We start from the raw sequence: 11488 nt of genomic DNA, 5'->3' as shown, positions 1-11488 counted from the left end.
TTTTGCCTGGCCAGGTGCAGCGCGACCCGGGGTGAGCGGCGAGTGCACGGATTAGTTTTGCAGTTCATCACAGCGAGTTTTGGCAAGGCACAGGGGCGCACCTGCTAGTTCTTAAAGATGTAATGAAACCCTAGCCTCTTGAGGTAGCACGTTATTACCTTCAGAATGGCCCGTGGGTTAAGTAGATGAAACATCAGTGTGTGTGTAGTATGAGGAGCACGCTGTGCTTGTATTTCTGTTCAAATTACTGTCCTGACTACTCTATTCCTGTTTATTTAGGCCATGAAATCTTAGGGCCCTGGTTAAATGTAGACTAACGAACAGCATGTTATTTTGCCCCTCTAGAATGTATGCAGCTGTATTTTTAATATATCTGAAAGTGTTCTGCAGTGAGGCCAAGAAGTAAAGAGAAGGGGAAAAAATCTGATAGCTGGGGAAATGAATAAATTGCATGGTGGGAAGGGATGAAAGGTATATATAAAATTTTCTGTGGTGTCAGTTGTGCAGTTGAGGAATACAAAATCTCAGCAATGTAGTGCCAAAATGAATAAGTCAGTATTGATGGAGTTTAGTAGCTAAGCCACACCTTTCTTTTCCTTTGACTTTCAGTACGCAAAAACAGTTGTGGCATTTGAGCCATTAAGGCTCATTTATTTTATTAGCTTAGAAGGAAAATTTAGTTGTTATTATTATAAGACAGAGTCACTCAATTATGCTTATTTGCAATATTTTGTCTTGCCATCTTTCATGAGCAATGTCATTTTTTGAGGATTATTACATGTGAAGAGTTACTAAACAAAGGTACATCACTGATGTGTGGCTTTGGGCACACGCTTCTGCACAGTTATGGCAACAAACCATGATCAAGATTTTTTAAAGCTTATAAATTGTATTCCCTGCCTCTGAGTTACAAGCTTGGAGGTACAGGATTTCTCTGTGCCAACAAATAAAGCTTGATGCCAGGAACAAAACAAAGAATAAAATATCACACCATGTAAAAATAGTACTCAAGGTTTGAAGGATTTTGTATGTTGTTTTTTTGTTTTGCTTTTCTGGGTTTCTTTTAAAGATAAACAGTCCAGGCATAAGATTTAACCTTTTTTCTGTGAGAAAACAAAGAAAAAGCTAACTTTATCTTTCCCTGAATAGAAGGTACTACAGGGCTGGCTTCAGGGGAAAGACTAATAGCTTTTAAAAAACAGTCATCTACATAGAAACTTGTGAGAGAGTCGGAGCTCTGAACAAACATAAATGGAAAAGTGATGTGTTAAAATTTGAATGACAACAAATTTACTCTAATAACTGGTTATTTATACCTGAGGAAAATGTTTTCTTGGGTTGCTTTTGAAGTGTATTAATTATATTGAATATTACAGATATTAAATGACATTTAATTATTTATGAAATTTAATTATTTAAAAAAAAAAAAACCAAACCCAACCCCACAGCAAAAACCCTTCAGTGGGTCTGAATCAAGTTCTCAGACTTGGCCAGTAGATGATTCTATTGTTTCTGGGAGTCTTCTGTTGTTAGAGGAGTAAGAGTCCCCTTCCCTGCCAGTTTTGCCTTCTACCTAAAGGCAGGGAAGGGGGAAACATGCCTGGAGTAAGAACTAGAAAAAGGTTATAACTCTTTTCCTGGTCCAAAGCTGTAAAGCCAATGAAGCAGTGAGATTTCAATGAAGCCATAGAAATCATGGCTCCTAAGACCTAGCCTTACTAGCTGGAAGGGCTCTCCTGAATGAATTAATACTATGTTAATAACTGTAGAAGATTATAGGCAATATGGAAAATACCTTGCAAATTTTGTTAAACTAACATATGCTTAACTTGTAGTGCTTATGATGTTTTACAAGTCTTTCACTGCTAACATGTAACATCTCCAGAAGGAATTTATTACATTTCACAGCATTAATAAAATGTGATCCCACACCCTTAAAAACATATTCTGTTGCAATTCCTTCTCTTTTTATTTTTTTTTTTCCTGGTCTTAATGAAATAAACAGATTACATTGTGACTTAAATGTGGAATAAATATGAAAATGTAAATATGTGGCCATATTTAAGTTTTTCAAAGAAAATAATTTTTTTTGTTGTTATTTTGTTCCTTAGGATAGGCCCTTGCTCTAAGTACTCACCAATTGGGTTCTGTTCTCTCACACTGACTCTGCTCAGGAAAAAACAGAAGACTTTAATTTACTTGAAATCATTTTGATATTTTTTCTCATTTAAAATGGCTTTGCACTTTAAAATTGACTTTAGCTGAAGGCAGTATGTTGCAGAGTAATTTTTATGTTCAGCATGTGTACATCTATAACATCCAGAAACACTGCTACAGCTGTATATGCAGTGCTAAGGCTCCTGCCCTTGATATTGAAAAATAGTTTTCAGGTATTGTACAGTTACTGTTGGGTTTCTTTTAGAAGGTGAGTCAATCCATAGATGCTTCGCTGGTGGTTACAATGAATTATATCTGATTTTTAATTGATTGTATTATAATATATAATGTATATAATACTTATGATTATATTACTATACAATTATTGTATATCTAGGTGATTTTACAGAAGCAGAGATTTTGGTGTGGAAATAAAAATATCAAGTGTTTGAAACTTTTCACATCCCCCCTTTATTTCTTTCTCAGTAGTGTGGCACTATCATCATCACCATATCTGAAGATGACATAATTGAGTGAAGCTATCCTACACTTGTTTTCTTCATTATTGAGTGTTCCAATTAAATGCTGAATTTGACTTTTTGTACATTTCTTCCCTCTCCTACCCTTCTGCCAGGGCTCAAGGTTCTGTCCCCTATTTTTTAGACCTTCATGCCAGTTACTGTGGTCTGATCAAAACAAAAAACTGTCCTCTAATTTGCAGGTGGTTTCATTTATTGGAACTCAGTGGCAGTGCTTTGACATAGAATTTATACTTTAATCTTTCTTCTTTCAGTATTCATCTTGGCATAGTTTACTCTGAAAAGTTCTTGTCAAGAGCTCTTTGCACAACTGCTACAGTAGAGGTAGGAAGTGCCACAGAAATTACTATTCAGGCGCACAACCTAGTGGTCCATTTATCATGCAAAACTAATCATACTCAAACCAAGCCAAACAAAAAATGTATTTCCATTCATACTTTTTAGTTGAACAGTTGAGTCTTTAACAAATTATCAACTTTCAAAGTACATAAATTTTGAAAAGTTGATTTCTGTCCAGTCAGAAGTATATTTTGGGTCTGCATTCTCCTGTTCCTTAGTAGAAAAAAAAAAAAAAAAAAAATCCCTGGCTGGCTACATCAATAATGTTGTCCATCATAGGTAGGATTTAGTGTGGAGTTCGGTAAGGGATGTCAGTCCACAAGAGAAAAGCACGTATGAATACTGTCTGGCAAGGTGGGATCTTGACACAATGTTTCTAGTTACCAGAACAAGGTAAACAAGTAATAAATAAACAGATCATGTTCTTCCTGGCCCAAAAGACAATTAGTATTTAGGGTCTTATGAGATAATTCTGCTAGCAGGAGACAGATATTTACTGCATGCTATCCAATTTGTTTAAACACAAACAAGGGCTCTGTCCAGGGACAATAGGAGGCAGTTCCCTTCTTCAGGAATCTGAGCCTGCACCTAGCCAACAAGCTGCCAAAACAAACCCAGGCTTGGCTATGTTTGTGGTGCCTGTGTGTTTCTTCTGCTTGCTCTTTGCAGCAGGTTTGCTGTTTCTGAGTCATTTGAACGTCCACTCAGCTGCTGCGTCTGCAGTCACCTTCCAGGCAAGCTCCTTGTCCCATCTTGTTTAGCTCAGAGCCTGCTGGAGCCTGAACAGTGTTCCTTGAGCAGACCTCCCCAAAGAGTTTCACAGACATGCTCAGGGCTTACCAAAATTGTATTAACAGTATTCTTAGCAAATAGTGAAGATACTTTCTATTAATATGTCAACTAGTGGTGTATGCCTTTTATTTAAAATGTTGTTATGACTGGTTTTACATGGGTTTGAAAGTTGCTGGTAGAGCTGGGATCAGACAGTATTTCAAACATTTTCCTCCTGGGCAGTGGAATCAGCATGGGAGATCTTCTGCAGAAGATTAAAGTGTTGTGGAAGGGTTTGGCTCCATGGGGAATGAAAGCTCCTTCATCAATTTAATCTGTTTATGAGGCAAGTTGGTTACACCTCATAATTTTGTTGGATTTTGGTATTTCTCTCCAGGACCAGTGTTGCATATATGCTACTGAAGGCAAATCTCAGGTTCTTGCTGCCTTAAAAGAACATAGGCACTATAAATGGAGAAAGGAGCTGTGAGAATATGAACCTTAAAATACAGATATGCATGAAAATACTCCCAAGACTGCTGTTTTTAAACTCTAAAAATTTTGATTCAATTTTTTAAGTTCTGATTGGCAAAACAGAAATTCTTGAAATTAATAGGAATATTCTAGTGAGGTTTCTGCACTGGAGTTCATAAATTAATGTGCCCAGAGCGCTGTCCCATTCTGCTTTCATGTGTACATGAATCGAGCATATTGAACATGCCACACTCTCAAATAAAATAGCAGTGCTAGAAACCTCTTTTGTTTTCTCCATAGAAATGCTGTCTATCCAACTGAAGCATCTTGTGCCAATGTGGAGTGCTTTTGCCAGTATAAATTGGATGTCTGAAAAAGAGCTTTGCTCATATAAATATATTGGCAAGACTTAATACAGTCACAACAAAACCTACATTTGCTTTCTTAATGTTAAAATCTGGTTTTGGTTACCTTACTGTCAGTCTAGGGTAGCTCTCTGGTTGATCCAAAGGTAAGTTGAATGCAACAAAAGAGTCTTTTGGACTCAGTCTTGTGATGCCCCAGAAACATGAAAATGGCAGAGGGTGCTTTTTTAATATACAGGTAGAAAGTAATTGTGTTCACATAGCTTTTGGTTAATTTACCTTTTCTGAGCCTGAGCAGGTAAAGTGTAGAAATTTATATGAACACTGGAAACATGTAATACAGAACTCCCTAAGAGATGTTTGTTGCTTTCTTCCTGCTTTCATGCCAGTGGGACTCTGCATAGCTTCTACATTTTGGCTGTTATTTGTCAAGATTGGGGTGTAGGTGCAAGCAATTTTTTGTGCCAATTTACATGATGCCATAAAGCAGCGTTTTCCCTTTTCTCAACACTTCTTAGCTCAGCTCCTCAGCTGTGCAGCACCACACCCTGGGGCAAAATTTATAGAGGGGTAATTCTGACAGGTTTACATTGGCCTAAATTTGTAGCATTTCATATGGGAAAATTGATATTTTGTACACATTTCCGTATAGTGTTGTGACTATTTGACAAACTCAGCCACCTAGACTTTTTAAAGACTAGAAATCAGAGGGTGTCCCAAAGATACAGTTCCACTTTCAGACTGTGCATTAGGGGAACCCCCATTTCTTTAAATTGAATGTGCTCTGTTTTAAATTACTTTTGTGTCACTGTACCAAGTTTTTCCAAAGCAGTGTACAGCTTGTTTATACACAAATATGTATATAATACTAAGGTAGGATGAAAAGTGCAATATTGCACTCCAGGTTTTTAAGGTAATGTTTATGGTGCCTTAGAGTAAAACACTCTGGTGAGTCTTTTTCAGCATATACCAGAGGTGGCAGAAGGACATGGGGAAATGCACTGTGCATCAATACATTTTTCCTACAGATGATTTTATGCTTGAATATAAAAGCAGGGTGCAGAATGACTATGATATATACATTTTTATATCTTATTTAATTTTGTAAAATTAAATATCCCAAAAGAGTAGTTCCGTAACCTCTGTTAACAAGTTCTGTATGTTATGTCTGTATGTATGTATGTCACGGTTTTTTCTGTGTGCTGAGGATAAAATCTGTGGCTGATACTTACTGTTTTGTTTAGTTGGACTTCAAGGACCCACTCATCCTTTTCTGAGTCTGTAACGTTGTCCCTTTTTTGACGTCAGTAGACACAGCGAGTCTTTTCTCTGGTCTGTAAAGAATCCTGGTTTCATCTATGGCCATGAGCTCAGCTATATCCGCCTGAAATGTGGATATCTCAAGTTAGGTGAGATTAAGCACATTCTAAGTTTTGGCCCTGGTTTTTTATTGTTGGAATCCATGTCATGGGCATAACATTATCAGCAGGCCACTGAAAATTATGTCACTCAGAAATTTAACTGGGTCCCAGTCTGGATCTCTAAATACTCTTGGTTGGAGTGTGGTGGCTGAGTGGCCACAAAATAGTTAAGAGCCAGTTGTGTCATATCTGAAATGTACCTGAATTTTTCAAATCAGCACCATCAAGCTAGCAATAATAAGGATTTGTTTTGTTTCCTGCAGCAGAGGAACTATGGAATTGGAGTATGAAAAATATGAACAGGTCACTTTAGAAAGGTTATCCACGGGGTGTTGGATCTGGTCTAAGCACACTTAGCTGCAGGGCAGATTTTCCATTACGTATCTGAATGAATTCTCACACATGAAATCTGTGAAATCAGCCACCTCTGGATAACTCCATTCTGCGTTAATTAACACAGAGAGAATTATGTAGATAACTCCATTCTGAGTAAATTAACACAGAGAGAAGAGAATTATGTAGAAAATAAATAATTAGATTTTCAGACAATGGGAAACGTTGTAGGTTATGTTTGCATAACATTATCAGTGTTTTCAGAAACAATTACAAAGAGACCTAGGCATGCAGTATATGAACAAATCTGGCACAAAGTGTTCTGTGTTATATGGGTGCAGATTGATAAATGTTGTCTTGAAATGTGGACTGTATTAGATACCTGTGAGTAACAATAAAATTTGATATATTCATGACATTAGAACCACATTGGTTTATAAGAACTGACTCAGAAATAATGAAATGTTCTCATTAAGAAGTTCCTTGTTTGGATTCCTGTGTTTTCCATTATGCAAAATTTAGCCAATATTTTCAAATTAATTCTGTATTCTTTCAGATTCAAAGGGAATTACTCAGTTGAATAAATCCTGCTGTAAGTAGGTCCTGTCCAAGTGAAAGCCAGTATTACGTGAGAACAATTAATTTTCATTGTCCTTTGCCTTATTCATGGGATGTTGGGAAGTTCTGAGCATTTGAATATGCTAATTATTCTTCCCTTTGTTCTGTGGTAGATGCTGTTTTGCTATACAAATTGGCTCAGGAATCTGCATGTTTTTGTGATGTGCTAGTTGCCATCTGCTTTGGAGATATTCCCATGCATTTTTGTTGAAGGAGCAGCTATAGTGTTTTCAAATGTTGATACTATGAAAATGTAATGTGATTGGGCTTGGTCAAGTGCTTTAAACAGACCACCCATCATATTTACTTCACTGCCAGTCAAAGCAGGCAAACTCTTGGGTAGAATGTTAAAATTCTTTGAACTTCCCAGATAGGTAGTGAATAATTTGTGATTTCTATTCAAAAAGATTTTGAGAGTCCTGAAAAAGTCCTGCTTGACCAAATCCACCATTAAGATCCAAGTTTTCAAAGCTTACTATTTAGTTTGATTTGATTCTTCAGTTTCGTAACTATTTTAACAAAACAACTCAGATGCCTTATTTTTGGTGGTGGAGAGAAAAAAAAAACTTATGAAAGAGTAAGATGGAACAGTATAAATTGATTAATATTATTACTCTAAGTCAAATGCAGAGCAGGCATCTCTGTTTATACAGTGACTAGATTTGGTGTAAAAGGTACATCAAATATTCTGTGTATGTATATATATAAACAAGAATGTTTAATGTGGAAACAGATGCTTAGATATGGTGTGGACGCTGAAGTGTAGATATTTTTATGTCACCGGCATAGTTGAAAATTGCTGGCTTTAAATCCAGTAAGAACCTTTTATCTCTACCAGTTCTAGAAAAATAGAAAAATCAGGGCTCAAGCCACTAATACAATAACATACACAATAATACACACTCATGCATACCTTAACCTATTTGATGTCTTGGTTTTGCCTTAATGGTGAACAGAAGCAAAAACTTTGACTTGCAGCCTTAACTATTCAAACATTAATGACTGGAGGTGACTGCTGGAAAATACCTGTAGAAATATAGGATAGAATACAGGTGGTTGAAGGAGATTGAAATATAAGAGATCACAGTGAAACTGTGTGTTAGCGTTGCAGACTGGAAAAATTATCTAATATTGGATACAAAAAATTTATTTCACAACAAGAATGTTTCTTGTGGCAACTGATATCACTGTTACCAGAAATGGAATAATGTAATGGCAAATAGGGTTGGGGGCGGGGGGGGGGGGGGGAAGATTGAGTGAAAACTAACATAGCAGACAGACAGGATCTTGTTCTTTGAAAGGTTAGATGCAATTAAAAGTAATTCACTTAAATTATGGCACGGGAAGATTGGCATAAATGAGAAGAGGATTTGTGCATGGTCACTCCTGCAAAAATATGAGACTTGGAGTTTAATTTTTAGGTGACCTTATAAAAGAGCATGCTTTTTATCACATAAATGCTCAGTTATCATTCTTGCAAAAAGTGTGCTGTAGAAAAGGTTTTGTCTGTGAAGATTCTCGTAAGAAGCAAGTGAATCTTTAGGGAGCCTCAGAACTGTAACAACATTTTGAACTTCATATTGGCTGGTGTTGTGCCAGAGAGGAAGTGAAGACTTAGGTGTGGTTGTTTTCTCCTGAAAAAGAGATAGTGTTGACAATTATTAATAGGAAAAATTAAGTCTCAAGAGAGGATGGCCTAATGGCAGAGCTATTAGCTACATCCAAAAAGATGGTCTCACATCCTTGCTGAAATGTTCAAATTACATGAGAACACAGTGTGCTTTCCCAGATGGGTGAAAGAGAAACATAATCATCTCTGCCTTTAAAAATTATGACAGAAATAGCTGGAAAAATTATACCTCAATTATCTTGATCGATCCTGTAATAAACTCTGCACACAATCTATCTGTCTTCTCTAGGAAAAAGGTCAGGAATTAAAAATAAGCCTTTTTTTTTTAAGAGGACCAAGATGAACTTGGGGTGAAATTTTTTCATAATAGTATCTGTTTATTAGAGATACTGTGGATGCAGGTGTGGCTGCTATAACATTTTAAGCTAAGAAAAGTTCAGTACAGGATCAAGTAAGAGATTTTTGTCATGGTCTTGTATTATAATGAATAAAATCCATATTTTGTGGTGAAGAGTCTCACCCAAAATATTGCAGTAACATCTTGCACAAGCAAATTCTGGTTTACAATTGCTCAAACACTGGTTTGAATTTGTAAGATTTCCGTTTAGTTTTGGTTACTAATCATCATGTGGCTTTTATATTACATGTTTTGCTATTCAAACATGAAGAACGAAAAAGTCCCGAGGCCCGTAAGATGGTGCAAGCATTTGTCTTATGTAGGCAGGACTGGTGCAACTCAGATTCTGCTGTATTTTATACACATATTATGTACACAAAACACAGTGACTGTAAGTGCAAATTTTCCTTGTACTTCACTTAAAGAAACACTGTAGGTTTTGAACTCTTTGTAATCTTATCAGAGGTGGTTGGTGGTAACTGGTTGATGAGAAGTGGCCTAGAGACCTTTGGTGTGAAGATGATGCTCTTCTCATTAAACAGGTGAAATAAAAAAAAAATTGGAAAATTAAATAAGGAATTTGAAGTACTGAAAGGATTTTACAAACCAGGTGAAAGCTGCAGAATGAAAATGAAATGTCCTGTTAGATTTCATTTAAATTGATACTATAGGCAGTGAGATTAAGAAGATAGGAATTCACTGCAATGGAACTTGGGAAAAAAATGCCTTTCTCACATCATCACTTTTGCTTAGTTTTGTTCCATGAGATCATATGTGAACCTAGCTCTACTGACTGAATACAGAAATTAAAGATTTAAATGCAATTTTTCTTTTTCAATAGAATGGGCTGTGAGACATTTCTGCAGAAAAGTACTGGAAATGCTTATCTCTCTAACCCTGATTCAATTAGCTCAGAATGCTGAAATTAGATTGTATTGTCCTCAAATGGGTAACTGAGAGATACAGAGTAGGGATCTCGAGTACACAAAATCATTGTGTGTTATTATTTTTAATTGAAACAATAACTAATGTCCAAATAATAACTAATTGAAATGATAACTAATGTTGAATAGATTTTGGAGTGAAATTCTCTTCTACTCCTCTCTGTCATGGTCACTGCCATTCTACATGGGAAATATTTGAAATACTAAGTGGGACTGCTTAACAAAGGTTTTTTGCTGATTCTTGCATTATATGACTCTTTGTAATTCTGAACTTCTGAAGTTTAGAAGGCTCCAAAAATCTGGGCCACAATTCAATTATTATACTTTTGAATCAGATGACGTGTTCAATATTAGAGCCTTCTTGATAAAAATATAGGAGAGTTACTATTTTAGACCCTGATTTCCAATTTTGCCAGCACCTTTCAGCCTTTTGATATATGACGATGGACATGTAGGTTTACTAAAGCTTTCAATTTTACTATGTTTTATTAAGGGAAAACCAAGACAACCGAGTGATGCTCAAATTCTCTGCTTCCTTCTCTTGTTACAAAGATGGAGGAGGAAGGGGGAAAGAAACATAATAGACTGTGAGTCAAGTCTGTAGGTTTTGGTCTACTCTATGTGGCATAAAAGCATAACTTTTTGATATGGTTTTGTTTCATAGTGGCGTAAAAAACACCTATCAACATTGTTAATATTAAAGCAAAACCTTTGGTTAATGAAGTCACACCCTAATATACTAGCAGAACAGGAAACCTGCAGTTCACATGTCACCATATACCAGAACATTTGATAACACTACAAAGGGGTCTGTTTACCAAGCTGGTTCTGATCCATGAAATCTCTGACTGCAAATTATTTCCCTCTTTTAAAATTCCTAGCAATTATTTTTTCTCAATGCTAGTGTTGTTATATTTGTTTCCTAAGGGTATCCAGGTGTTTTTGTTGGAATAATGCAATTTTGAGGGATTTCTTTTCTGCATGCCAAATTCATTGAATTAATCACTGTGGGCGATCATGGCCCAGCACTGTCCAGCAGCAGTAATGAGATGCAGCTTCTCAGTGGATGATTTCCAAGCTGGCAGAGGGCAATGGGGAGTCACAGCCATCACCATCTTCTACTGGTTTGGCGGCTGGACATGGGGCCAGAGCTGGAGCACACTCAGCCCAAAACATGGCCCAAACCCCTGCATCCGCAGTGGGCGGTAATCAGCAGCCTTCCAAGCAAAGCACTAATGAAACCCTGTTGCTTCTTGCCCCGAGACACAGTTTGTTGAGAACAACATGAAAACATCTTCTGAAGACTGGGAAGAAAAACTTGGGCTGAGGATTGTCCTGTGTGTAAACAGAGAATGTCATCCAGCGTGTTTGGGAAAGTATCTGAACATGTGAGTGCTCTGCCTCAGGGCAGCAGTTAGGAGAACTGAGAAATAGAAGAACTCTAGGAGAACTAGAGCTGTTGAAGAAAAAAAAATCAAATATACATCCATATTTCTAGTG

This window comes from Poecile atricapillus, chromosome 3 (assembly GCF_030490865.1).
Source record: "Poecile atricapillus isolate bPoeAtr1 chromosome 3, bPoeAtr1.hap1, whole genome shotgun sequence".
Lineage (NCBI taxonomy): Eukaryota > Metazoa > Chordata > Aves > Passeriformes > Paridae > Poecile > Poecile atricapillus.
The sequence above is the reverse complement of the archived record's forward strand: the minus strand, read 5'-3'. Positions refer to the sequence as shown.